The sequence below is a fragment of the Mus pahari genome, chromosome 2 (assembly GCF_900095145.1).
Source record: "Mus pahari chromosome 2, PAHARI_EIJ_v1.1, whole genome shotgun sequence".
Lineage (NCBI taxonomy): Eukaryota > Metazoa > Chordata > Mammalia > Rodentia > Muridae > Mus > Mus pahari.
The window spans coordinates 50,770,323-50,783,795 of record NC_034591.1 but is presented as its reverse complement, the minus strand read 5'-3'; the positions used below and the strand labels follow the sequence as shown (position 1 = coordinate 50,783,795).

Here is a 13,473-nt window from a genome sequence, read left to right as displayed (position 1 = left end):
TTCACTAAGCATATATTCTCAGCTCCTAGAGCTTTAGTTATAGCAGATATTATTAGCCATATGCTATATAGATATACAGTTTAATGTTCAAACCTGATAGCAAGCTTATACAGCTTTATTTTTACCTAATTAATTCTGTTTTCAACAGACACTTTTCTTTCTAGTCCCAAACTTTCCCATGTCTCCCAAAGTCTGGTAGGAAGTCAAGTTCCTTTCGCAGTCAGACCAGAAGAAAAATACCTAAGAGGAGACATGGTGGCTTTAAAACGTGACGATTTATTGATGATTCTCTTTATCATACATGGCAGGGGTGTTGGTGTTAAGAAGGCTGTCCTTCCCAGCAATGGGATGGTTTTTGGTCCCTCTCTTACCCAATGATACATGGGGAGTGGCAAAAACTATGGAGGTAGGGTGGGGCTTTCACACTGCAATCTCAATAGTAAAGGGTTAGGGTTAGGGTTAGGGTTAGGGTTAGGGTTAGGGTTAGGGTTAGGGTTAGGGGGGTTAGGGTCCACCAGGGACAGATATGATAACCCATGTATTTCAAGGTGAAAAGTTTCTTGTATACACAGGTTATTTACTTATTTCATATATACTGCTAAATATTTTCTCAGAGTATATTTTGCCATAGAGAGCTATCATTCCAAAGACTTGTCAAAGTCTGTACAATCTTCCAGTCAAATCATACTTATAGGATATGTAAAATAATTTAAGAAAAATAAATCAGAAGAGAAAAGTTGGGTTGAAGTTGTACGGCTTTAATTTAAAACTTGAGTCTCTCCTTTCATTTTGTCCCTGTGGTAAGTAACCATCAGCTTTCTTATCTAACCGGTACCACTTGAAGTCTTTAGGTTAATTTTAGGATCCTTGATTGCTGCTGGGAACTTGTGTTCTGCTGTGGCATGAAGTGGAAGGTGTGAGTGGGAACCAGACAAGAGAGAAAAGCCTTCCTTCACAAGCCACACACTCACAGAAATGTAGAACGCAAAGAAAAAGATAAGTGATCTCACTGAGTAACATGAAGCTACCTTTCATATGCAAGTTTCTGAAAGAGCCAAACCCGACTGCCCCACAAGCCTTTCATGGAAGGTTTTCAGTCCCTCAAAGAACAACTGCGAGACCGACTGGATGGCTCAGCAGGCAAAGGTGCGTGCTACGAAGCTCCATGACCCGAGTTCCACCCCTGGGACTCACCTGGCCAAACAACAGAACTGACCTGATTCCCACAAATTGTCTTCTGATCTCCACACGCCCACAGGCATTTCGTCAAGCGTGCGTGCATCTTCTGACACACACACACACACACACACACACACACACACGGTCTAGTGAGAGGACAACTAGGCAACCAGGAATGGACCTCTGAGGGTGACTGCTCGTCGATGGTGCCACACCTATCCCCCTCTCTGCCTGTCTTTTGCTGCCACTATGGGACTACCCTGCCTGCTCACACTCCCACCTCTGTGAACTCTTCTCCCAAGCTCGCCCCGCCGTGATGGACTGAAACCTTAAGCCAAATCAAAGCTCTCTTGAGGCAGGTTGCTTTCGTCCAGTATTTTTGCCATGGTTACAAGAAAAGCTGATAGAGAGAGCAAGCTACAATGTGTCCCACCCATGGTTCCACCGTTTCTGATGATTCATTTCTCAGTAGAGAAAGGCAAGAACAAAGAATTATCTCAAGAAAGGAAATTATCTCAAGAAAGTGACAAGAGATAGGGAATAGATGACTGGGGAGATGTATGCCAACCCAATCCAAAATGCTGGGGGTGGCAGCATTAAGGTCAGGTGCAAGGCCACATGCACAGACTAGGAACCAATGATGGAGGCTCCAGGCAGAGCCTGCTGGTGTTACACAGAACATGTCTGCCTTACTTTAATATGACGGGGCAATGAGCTTGGATTCAAGAGTAATAGCCCCTCCAGTGCCCTTCCGTCTTCCTTTGCAGTGCTGAGGACTGAATTGAGGGGCTGTGAATGCTGGCAAACGCCCCATCCCTGAACTACAGCCCAGTCCTCCAGTTTGCTTCAATTTGAGGTCAGGGATGTAGTGGATGGGACCTGCTGAGGGAGAACTGAACTGGAAACTTTTCCAGTTGATAGTCCTCTTTCTCCACTTCCTGTCTGGAACACACGAGTGAGAGCTGCAGCTGGAGGCGCCATGTCACAGCTATGACCTGATAAAAGATGGGGGGATGGGAACACAGATGACAACCCCATCTCTGTCGGGGAAGACGGACTTCTGCATCTCAGACGACAATTGCGGAGCCAGTACACCAGACCCAGACCCCCTCTCTCCAAATATCTTCACGTTTAAGAAAAAGGCATTTCTATTTATTTGTTTTGTTTTTGTTTTTTTGTTTTTTGTTTTTCGAGACAGGGTTTCTCTGTGTAGCTCTGGGTGTCCTGGAACTCACTTTGTAAACCAGGCTGGCCTCAAACTCAGAAATCCACCTGCCTCTGCCTCCCAAGTGCTGGGATTAGAGGCATGTGCCACCACCGCCTGGCGGCATTTCTATTTATTACACGACCATTCTCTGGTTATTTTATAGGCACGGGAGCCTAATTCCCATGGAATAAATACAAAAAAAAAATTAGAAAAGCTGTTAAAAAATTGTAAGCTCATTGTACTGCAAACAAAGCACAAAATTAAAAGGGGAAATCAAAAGCCAAGGAGCATGTGGCAGCACAAACAATCACGATGGTAGGCCTGGATGACCTCCTATCAGAACTCTCTAGAAAAGGACAGGAAAAACACGCAAAGATGGCCAGGACTAGAGACTCCAAAGCTCATTATCTGCACAGAGACAAACACATGTTTTTGATTAGCAAATAACATACAAACCATATTTTTCTATATGAGAAGAGAATAGGCAACATTTTATGGAGTGTTTACAAAATCAATATACTTTGGCCAGAAAAGATGAAAGAATGTCATGTGGTACAGGGAGAAGAACATGCAAAGTTGTCCAACCTTTCTGTGATTGAGGGGAAATATTAACATATAACTGTCATAAATTTTATCACGATTCCCCCCCCAGCTTAGCATTTCCCAGCCTGATGCTAGTGTGGCCTGTCACTAGCTCTGTGTAGAAGAGGCAGGCCATCAGATGGCTGTCCCTTCTCCACACTGAATGGGCCAGCAGCAGGCAGGAAGGTCGGCATTTCTCGGATTGGCCCCAACTGAGCCGGGAACACAGGCTCTACCACAGAGTTCAAGAGCACTGAAAGAATGTTAAATGGATGGATTGTTACTCACAGGAAAAGAAGCAGGCACCATGCTTCCAATTATTCTTCACTGTAGACAACAACTAGCTGTTTCTGCTGGCTGGCGCGGTCCCTGCTCGGGGGCACTGCTGAGGAAACCCTGGTGAAGACGAATGAATGTGGCCAATGAATTTTTTTTGACACAGCCCCAGCTATATTTCTGCTTATTGCTGGCAAGCGAACATGAGGGAGACAATCAACAAAACCGTAGTAAAGAAGGCTGGGAGGATAAGGAGTCTTTATAGCCCCCCTCGCATTGAAACGTTGTATACCAATGCTCTTCAGCTTGGACACAGGACGGGCTTTCTCAGCTTCCTGGTGATTAGAAAGGGAAAAGCTAAGGAAATTCTCCCAAGAAAAGATCATGCAACAATTGTATTACAAAGTTTAAATTTTGAAGCATTTACAACACTTAAAAATAGGTAAATAAAGCCGGGTATGCTGGAACACACTGACAGTCCCCGGGGTAGTTGGGACTCAGGAGGATGGCGTGAGTCCAGGAGTTCAAGGTTAGACCGAGCAATACAGTGAGATCCCATCTCAAAAACCACTGTGATGACCACCAACAATGATAGGTAAAGACAAGGTAATAATGACATAAATAAATCCCATATTTTATGATAATGTGAATCTATTAAGAATCCTATACATTCACAGTACTTCTTAATAATTAAGTTTATATAATTAAATGATAAACATTGTATTATAATAAGTATATAATTACTTGCCAGATTAAGTATAACAAAAATGTTAATTATGTTTTTAAAAAAATAAGTTTTGCTGGAGAACTCAGAAGGCAGGCACAAATGAAGTGAAGACAGTAGGGTCCCTCAACTCATTTTAGGTCACCAGGCAGGAGCTGGCTGATGTCATCGAGCAATGAATAGGGTATTTGTTTTGTTGCTTCTGGGGACCTGGAGCTAGAGCAGCCTCCTCACAGGAAGCCTTGTGCTTTGCATATAGTTGTATGTTCGATCTCAAACACATGGATATATAAATAGATGAGCTAAAGGCAAAGGGTTCTTGGGGGTTTTTTTGTGTGTGTGTGGGGGGGTCCAAAATGTTTCCTATAGAGCATCTTCAGGTATCTCATCTAATTTTTTAAAATGGTATTGCAAACACACAATAGTTTCTGCACTTATAAAGACCCTTTCCCAAGTCACATCTGTAATCCCAGCAGTTGGGTGGCTGAGGCAGGAGGATTGCTGCAAGTTCAAGTTCAAGGATAGCTAGGACTACATAGCAAGATTTTGTCTTTCTTTTTTTAAAAAAAGGAAGAGCGGGGCTGGTGAGATGGCTCAGTGGGTAAGAGCACCTGACTGCTCTTCCGAAGGTCCGGAGTTCAAATCCCAACCACATGGTGGCTCATAACCATCCGTAACAAGATCTGACGCCCTCTTCTGGAGTGTCTGAAGACAGCTACAGTGTACTTACATATAATAAATAAATAAACCTTGAAAAAAAAAACAAAAATAAAAAAAGGAAGAAATAAAGAAAAGAAAAAGAAAAAGGAAGGAAGGAAGGCATGGTGAGGGTACATGAAGAGGGAAGAAGGGAAGGAAGTAAAAGATAAAACAACTAGGGGATTTTTTCCCCTAGTGTTTGATTAAGTTTTTGTCATTTACAGAAAGGTTTACATAGTAGAAGAGCGTCAGACTCAAGAAAAAGCTTTTCCAGTTTCCCTCTTTTGCACACAGGTGGGACAACTCTCCTTCTTGCCCCCCATGCACCCTTCTACACACACACACACACACACACACACACACACACACACACAAACTGGCAAGTAGAGCAGCAGATGTGAATGCACACCCTTTAGAATTTACACGCTGTCTATTTACCAGGGAGGGAAACAGGATGGAGAAGAGACAGGGGCTAAAGAGTGAGAAGAGAGATGGAGGCCAGGCCCACCCACATGAGATGAATTATTCTGAAGGCATAGACTGTTCACTATAGCGCTACTGATGAGCACTATCTGTTTTACTCAACTTGGCTAGTACTAGTGTTGATGGATTGAATTCTCATTTCTTGTCAGGATCATCATGAGTAGTAGGTGAAAATGTTGCTTGTTTTTGTTTTTAACTTCTGAGATAGGCTGGTGCTATGTAACCAAGCTTTAAAATCAAACTCCTCCTGGCTCTACTTCCCAAATGCTAGGATTCCAGGTATGCAACACACACACACACACACACACACACACACACACACACACATAAAATTTTGCTTTGTCTTTGAGTATGTAAGTGTGTGGTTATAAATGTTTTATGAGGGCACATATATGCTCTTGCACATGGAAGTCCAAGAACGTCATTGACACCAGAAGTCTTGGCTGTGTTCTACTTATTGAGGCAGGGTCTCTCCACTGAACTCAGAGTCCATCAATTGTCTTGTCCAGCTAGCCAGCCTGTTGTGGGAATCCCTTTTCTCTGCCTTCCTGGGATCTGGATTTCGAGGTGGGCTATTATGGCCACCTGGCACTTACATGGGTGCTGGGGATTGACTTCTGGTCTTTATGCTTGCTTGGCATATCTTTTTCCTGCTGAGCATCTTCTCAGCCCTAGGCCTAGCTGTTTGTTTGGGATACTACGTATCTAAACCAGGGCTTCTTAACAGAGAAAATGTCTACCTCTAGATTAACCTCCAGCCTCCAAACTACATGAAAATTGTTAGAAAACACATTTATTGTGAAGAATGTCTTCATAAGGCAGGCCTACATGTGTCAAACCGAGCAGGGTGCAGAGTCACCTTGCATCTCTGCCTTCTCTTGACAGAGAGGGGCCACATACTTCCTGTTGTCCTTGTATGTTGTGGGAAGAGGGGGCAGAAAGGCCTTTTAACGGATGATAAAGAATACAGAAGAAAGGGATATAGAACCGAAGGAATCAGGAATCTCTTCCCATATGGTTTTGAAAATTTCTTCATTTTTTTTTTTTCTTGTTCCTATTTGTTTTCCTGTCACCATGCAAGAAAACTCAGTTCTGTCCATGAAGAATTTCACCCATCAGCCAAGTGAGGGGGTGAATGCCTTTAATCGGCAGAGGAGGCAGAGGCTGAGGCTGAGGCGGAGGCTGAAGCTGAGGCGGAGGCGGAGGCGGAGGCGGAGGCAGAAAAGACAGAAGAGGCAGAGGCAGAAAGATTTCTGTGAATTCAAGGCGAGCTTGGTCTATACAGCAAGTTCCAGGCCAACCAGAAATACATAGTTGAGACCCTATCTCAAAGTTTTTTTTCATCTACCAACTCTACAACAGACACCTTGGGATGTTTGGCAGGAAATGTGGACTGAGGGGAAAACTGGGGACTAAATGTCCTCATGATGCCTGGAGGAAGGGGAAGTGAAAAGTAACAAGCACCTCCTGCTGTCATATACTTGTATATTTTACATAGCATTCCTGGTTACAGGATCATTTCAGGAGTTAAAGTCTTTGTCAAGCATCACTTGGCATCAGGACTGTCTGATGTGCCCTTCTTCAGTCTTAGTCAAGAAGAAAGCTACCTCACCTAGAATCCAGCCCCTCAGAATGAGTCACCATGCCTAAGGGTCAGTCACACAAATTGTCCCCTCATACTTACCATCCAAAGGGATCCACAGATTTTTGTCCCATTGTGCCTATTGTACAAACACATCTGTATATATGTACAAAGCACAACATATATAGTGTTTGCAGTGTGCTATAATTAGAAGCCAACTTTTAAGAAAGCGATTTGTCAATCGATCCAAGACAAGAAGAAATGATACATTATGAACTGTCATTCTTTAAAAATCAAGTCATCATTATTCAAATTTTAAAAATCCACTCAGTCCTTTCTCATATACCGGGGATGGGGCTGGAATACTCTCTCTTACATTTCAATCTTTCATCAGAGATGTCAAGTGGTACATAAGGATTTATAGTAAAATTAACATTAAGGACCAAGTACAAGCAGATGTTCATCACTGGATCTGACAGCACGTCTGTTTTTTAGTTTGCTGACAGACGCAGCAATGGGTTTCACACTGTGGTTCTCTGTAGGAGATGCCACCATGGCCTTCCATGTCTCGCAAGACAGGTACTTCTTATCTCATTTGCTAGGACTTCAGTATTCTTGCTAATAAATGAATACTTGTGCAGCTAGATACTCATCCCTGACAAATTTTCCATGGCTTGCCATCATTCCTGGTCGGAGACAAAAGACTCCGGCTCCTATGTCTGGTACTCAGTTCCTCCAAGCTGAAGGCACTTTCTTCAGCTGTTCTACCCTGATATAGCCCCTTCCTTCACAGCTCCAAAACCAACCCTTAACTATTTTTTAAATAAACTTTTTAAAAATTACAATAAATTAGGAATGAATGTATCCTCTCTGGAAAAAGTTTCAAACAACAAAAATGTTTGTGTTTGTGTGTGTATGTGTACATGTAAAAAACAATTGAAAGTCTAAAAAAAAAACAAACCTGAGGGCTGGAGAGATGGCTCAGTGGTTGAGAGCACTAACTGCTCATCCAGAGGTCCTGAGTTCAGTTCCCAGCAACCACTGGGTGGCTCACAACCAGCTGTATTGGGATCTGATGCCCTCTTCTGATGTGTGTCTGAAGACAGAGACAGTATACTCGTATTAAATAAATAAATAAACAAATAAAACCCCTGAAAGTCACTATGAATTCTAGACCTTTCTTCTCCACCACCAGCTGCACACACACACACACACACACACACAAGCATGTGCATATCTGCTGTGGTTTCAATGGTTTCACCAAAGGTCTGCAGATTAGAACCTTTAGTACAGTGTGGCAGTGTTGAAAGGGAGACCCAGCGGGAAGAATCTTGGGTCCTGACCGTATGAATGGGTTGATGTTCTTCTCCCAAGAGTCAGCGCGTTCTCAGGACAGAGGGTTCACTTTCACCACCGTCAGTTGTCAGAAAATCAAGTTTAGCTTCCTTGCCTTTTGCTCCCATCCTGTTGCCCTATCAAGTGCTATAAGGAGATATCACAAGGTCCTGTGCTCTTGGGTTTTCCAGCTCCAAGAACTGTGAGTTCACATACTTATGTGCTGTACTCATATTTCTGGTTTGTTTGGACCTTTTCTTTCTAAGCTACCTAGTCTGTGGTATTCTGTTATAGCAACAGATGAGCGGTGGAGACATTCATCCTCACAAATCACTAAGCAGCCTTCAAACTCTTTTTCTTTAATACATATATTATATACACATTAGATAAGTATTTATGCATAGCACACATCTTAGTTATATAAAGTAATAGACATGTTAGTTTTGTTTTGTTTTGTTTTAGGCAACAAGACGGACTGTGTACACGCTACTCCAGAGAGCATCCTTTTCTTCAGGCCCTTCCTCAAACTCCCTGTCTGCCTTGAAGCCTCCTCCGTCTCATCACCTTGCCTTCCATTTCAAACATTTGTATCCATGGCTGTCTGTTGGACTCTGAGTCATCTCTATATGTTCTTCAGCTGTTTAATTTTTATTTAACATGGGGGTTTCTTATAACCGGAATGCAAAATCTTTGAGGGCAAAGATGTTATTTTGATCCTACATGATGTTTAGAATTCATTGTGCACAAAATAGGTATTTGATATGATTTTACTGAATAACTGACATTCAGGTTCCTGTTTCCTGATCTAAGGCAGGAAAACTGGGCTCAAATGTAAAGGTGAAATGCTTGCCCCTTTTGAGGGGCTTGCCTGGAACTCTTCAATCTGTTCTGAGTGGTAGGCAGAGTCCAACGGATCAGACAGCACAGTGGCGCCCAGGAAAGTCGGAGACCCACATGCAATGCTTCCCTCTGACCTCTCAGACCACGGACAGCTCCTCGGGCTAAGCTGTCAGCCAGGCCACCCTCAAGGTTTACAGGCTCTGTGAGAAGAGCAAGCCTTGAAGGAAGTTCAAACTATCCAGGAAAACACTCTGCCTCCATCCTTTTAGGTTTCTAGAATTCTACCTTTTGCAGAACCAATTCTCCAGTGGAATGAATCGTTGCCTAACAACAACCGCAGCAATTCAAGCAGCCTTTCATCTTCCCTTTCACACCAAGAGGAGTGTTGAACTTGCCGCTTCTGTACAACATGTCACCCTCCCAGCATGACAGGGAAGAAGAAACCTCCAAGGAAATAGACGTTGTGTTGGCTTTAGAGTGTTTCTTCACTAGTTTCTTAAATGGTGTGTGCCTGTTTCTTTCCCTTTCCTCTGCGCATGTGTGTGGAGGTCAGAGGTCAACCTCAGCTGTCCTTTCTCAGACACCATTCACTTTCTTCTTTGTGACAGGGTCTCTCACTGGGTCAGACTTCACTAAGCTGTCTGGCCCCTGAGCTCCACAGAACCTCCTCCCCAGTGCTGGGATTACAACTCCACACTGCTATGCTCTTGGTTTGAGCCACGGGTTCTTGGGCCCAAACTCCGAGTGAGGCAAGAATTTTATCACCTGGTCCATCTCCTTAACCAGATGCCTCAGTCTTTTAGACAAGCGTCAGTTTTGAGTGTAATTTACTTACATCTGGGCGTGCACAGTATATAGCAAAGTCTGGGTCACAGGAAACTGTCAAAAATGTTTGTTAAAAAGGAAGGTTGTGTTTTGGTTGCTGACATCTGTGCCAGGAACTAAAATGGTTTTCTGCCCGGCTTTCTAGCCACGGGAGGTACACAAGAACACTGGTGGGCTGGTGGACATTATGAATGATGTTTTCTGAGAAATTCTATTCAATTCCTGTTACAACCAATTTATTTCAGATCTTTATTAAACTTTGCTGCTTGAAATAAATGGCTTGTTATATGGAAAATCTCTTTTTGTTAGTGATTTCCTCTGAAAGAATATTAGTCATAACTTGTGGGAACATTCCTTTTGATAACGTACATGTCTCCTATTAATAGACTCAATTCTTAAAGTCCAAATAGCCATTTTTAAAGACCTGACTTGATATTTAACAACTAAGAATTTTATTTTATTTTTAAAAAGTTGAATTTTTTTTTCCGCCAGAGGAGAACTTCTAAATCCCTCAAATGAGATCATTAATCAAAGCAGATGAAATTAAGTCTAGTTTGTCAGCGAGAGCCTGGGATAGTACAGATATCCAACATAGTTAAAATACTTAGAGTATTTTATTGCTAGCTCAACCTGCAAAAGTACTTAAGACCCAAATCCTATCCCTGGGACCCATGTCTAAAAAACGAAAAGCTGGATGTGGTGATACACATCTGCAATCCAGCACTCCGACATTGAGGGGGAAGGCAGAGACAGCCAAATCACAAAAAGCTCTCAAGGGCCAGACAGGTTAGAGTGGTACCTTGGTAAGGTGAGAGGCAAGAATGAACTGTCCAAAGCTGCCCGCCTGCTCCAGTTCAGAGAGCATGGTACGTGGGCACCCACAGTCTCACACACGCTGAAGAGTCTGATAGTGTTTTGGAGAAAGAACCCTATCCATTCTATGGCCTCTCTAGTTGTTGAGACACCGGCTATCCATCAAGTAGCTCTGAAGCACTGAGAGACGGTAGTCGGGGTGCATAGACCTTGGCACCAACTGACTGTGAGTTTTAGGGTGACTTACATCTTTGTTCATCTGGGCAATATCTATAAAATAAGTTAACCCAGCCAATCTTCAATCAGACAGCTGATGACTGTCTACCAAGACAGCAGCTAAGGGTGCAGACCTGGAGATGAGAGATATGAGGGTTTAAGTTTCATTTTGATAGATTCCTGTGAAGGCGAATTTAGGTGAATTATTTAACCCCTCAAATCTTCCCAATATGTAACATTTATTTCCCTGGTTAGTAAGGATTAAAAGAGGTAATACAGGCCAAGAGTTTACCAGGGGCTCAGTAGGTAACTCCTGGGTTTGTTTCCCTTTTTTCTCTTTCTTTTTCAAATCACTTTAGGCTAAAAACAACAATCTCGTTACTACCCAGTCTATGGCCCCTCGCAACGTGCTCCATAAATCTGTTTTGTTCCTAATAAAATAAAAACCGGTCTGGCAATGTGTTCAGTTGTTAGAGTGCTCGCCCAGAATGCACAAACCCCTGGGTTCCATCTCCAGTACTGTGTAAATCGGGCATGAGGTACATGCTGCTGTCCCAATATCTGGGGGGAAGAAACAGAAGGACCAGAAGTTCAAGGTCATCCTCAGCTACTAGCAAGGACAAGGGTAATCTGGGCTACATGAGAGATTCCCACCTCAACAAATAAGATAAAAATCACTAAAGTCCTTTAGTCATGCTAAAACACATACTATATTGTCTACTAACCTGACTGGAGGTCAGAGAAGCTAAACTGAGAACAAATTAAAAGAGTTATTAAGGTGGGGACTTAGCTTATATGTGTCAAGGTACAAGGCGTAAGCTGTTTGCTTTTTGCCTTCATTGCCCAGTGGTGGTGACCTTCAGGGTAAGAAGGACAACACCAACAGCAAGGAGGAAGAGAAAGGGGAAGCAATCTGGAATGAAGGGATACTGAGCCTCGGGGTGCTGATGGTCTGCAGGACTAGCCACCTAATACCATAGCCCCCTAATACTATAGACAGAGCCTTTTTAAATGGCTGGCTATTTTTTTTTTAATATTCTGTATTTAGAATAGAACTGAAATTCAGAAAACCTAAGATTGAGGAAAAAACATAAGTTAATTAGCCATGCATTTAATGTCAACATTTGGGTTAAATTTTTTTCATCATGTGTCTTAGTTACTTTTCTACTGTTGTGACAGACAAAGGCAACTGATAAAATGAAATGTTTTAAGACTACGGTTTCAGAAGATTAGTTTAGTCCATGATCATCGTGGCGGAGAACATAGAAGCAAGCAGGCAGGCATGATGCTAGAGAGAAATCCTGAGACATCCATCATGAGGCAGAGAGAGCTAACTGGGAAACTTCAAAGCCCACCCCAGTGACACACCTCCGAAAAGGCAACATCTCCTAATCCTTTCTAAACAGTTCACCAGCAGAGTGTCAAACATCCCACACCACACAGGAGCCTTTGGAGAACCTTCCCACTGTGCATGTATCTGTGCGTGTGTGTGTGTGTGTGTGTGTGTGTGTGTGTGTGTGTATGTGTGTGTGTGTGAGCACACACATTTGCATGCATATGGGGGCAGAGGACAATCTCTTTCTCAGTTCTTCAGGTACCAACTTCCTATTGCCTTTGAAACAGGGCCTCTCTCTGGGTTAGAGGTCACCAATTAGGCTTGACTAGCTGGCCAGCAAGCCCTAGTGGTCTTCCTGTCTGTGTCCCCAACACTGGAATTATAAGGACATACCATCACATGGTGCTTTATTTAAGGGACTTCTGGGGATCAAACCCTGATCCCCCTACATAAAAGGCAAACACTTTACCGACTAAACAATTTCCCCAGCTTTCTTCATCTTTTTAATACATGTTTAAGGACAACTATATAACTTTTTTGTATGTGTATCTTTTGTATACAAATATTTGAATACAAATATTTTTGAATATATATTTAAGGATATCTATACAACTGTGGACCCCATTTTTAAAATGTAGCATTGTTAGGAAGCAGTTTTCTAGTTTTTAGCCAACCTTCATAACCATCCTTTCAACAAGCAAATATATATATATTTATATAGTAAGGGAAGACTAATTGATTTTATTTAACTATCACATATTGTTTGACATCTTGAACCTCTCCAAATTCATGACATTATAAATATCATATCAATATACATTTTACTGCATATTTTTCCACATCCAAGACTATTTTCTTAGAACTGACTTTTTCCAAAACATAAAAAGTTGAAGGACATGAACATTTTATAGTTCCTCATATTTGCTGCCAAATTGCTTTTCAAATTATTTATCAAGTCCAGTTCCAAGACTGGTGTGTCAGAGCAGCAACCCTGCTGCAATCTTGAAAGCACTGGATTATTTCACTATATATATATATTGAATATATATATATATATATATATTCAATTTCCAGACTGCGATAATAAACTTTAAGTGTGTCTGTTAGTAGGCAAGTGAGGGAAGCACAAATGGCAAGAGAGCCAGTGCTATTGTTTTATAGAAGATGAATGGGAAGGGTTTTCTAGAAATGGTGGGAGGTACTTAACTGGGCATTCTGAAACATACCTGTAATCCTAGCTATAAGAGAAGCTGAGGCAGGAGGATCACAAGTTCAAGGATAGTCTGGACAACTTAGGGAGGCCTTGTCTCAAGATTTAAAAAGAAGAGAAAGAAAGAAAGAAAGAAAGAAAGAAAGAAAGAAAGAAAGAAAGAAAG

The 13,473-nt window shown here is 42.3% G+C and overlaps 1 protein-coding gene across 15 annotated transcripts in view; it reads right to left on the bottom strand.

Annotated features, from left to right (window-relative positions):
• The window catches only part of LOC115063394, a 169,323-nt gene that overhangs the window by 105,661 nt on the left and 50,189 nt on the right, over nt 1-13,473 (bottom strand). For 11 of the 15 annotated variants that reach the window (XR_003843236.1, XR_003843237.1, XR_003843241.1 and 8 more), the window contains one exon: nt 3,257-3,364. The exons of 3 other annotated variants lie outside the window; for them this stretch is intronic. The gene's annotated coding sequence lies outside the window, so the exon portion shown is untranslated. Of the gene's footprint in view, nt 1-3,256; nt 3,365-7,908; nt 7,922-13,473 lie in introns of those variants that run through there. One more of the 15 variants, XR_003843247.1, reaches the window with a different exon arrangement.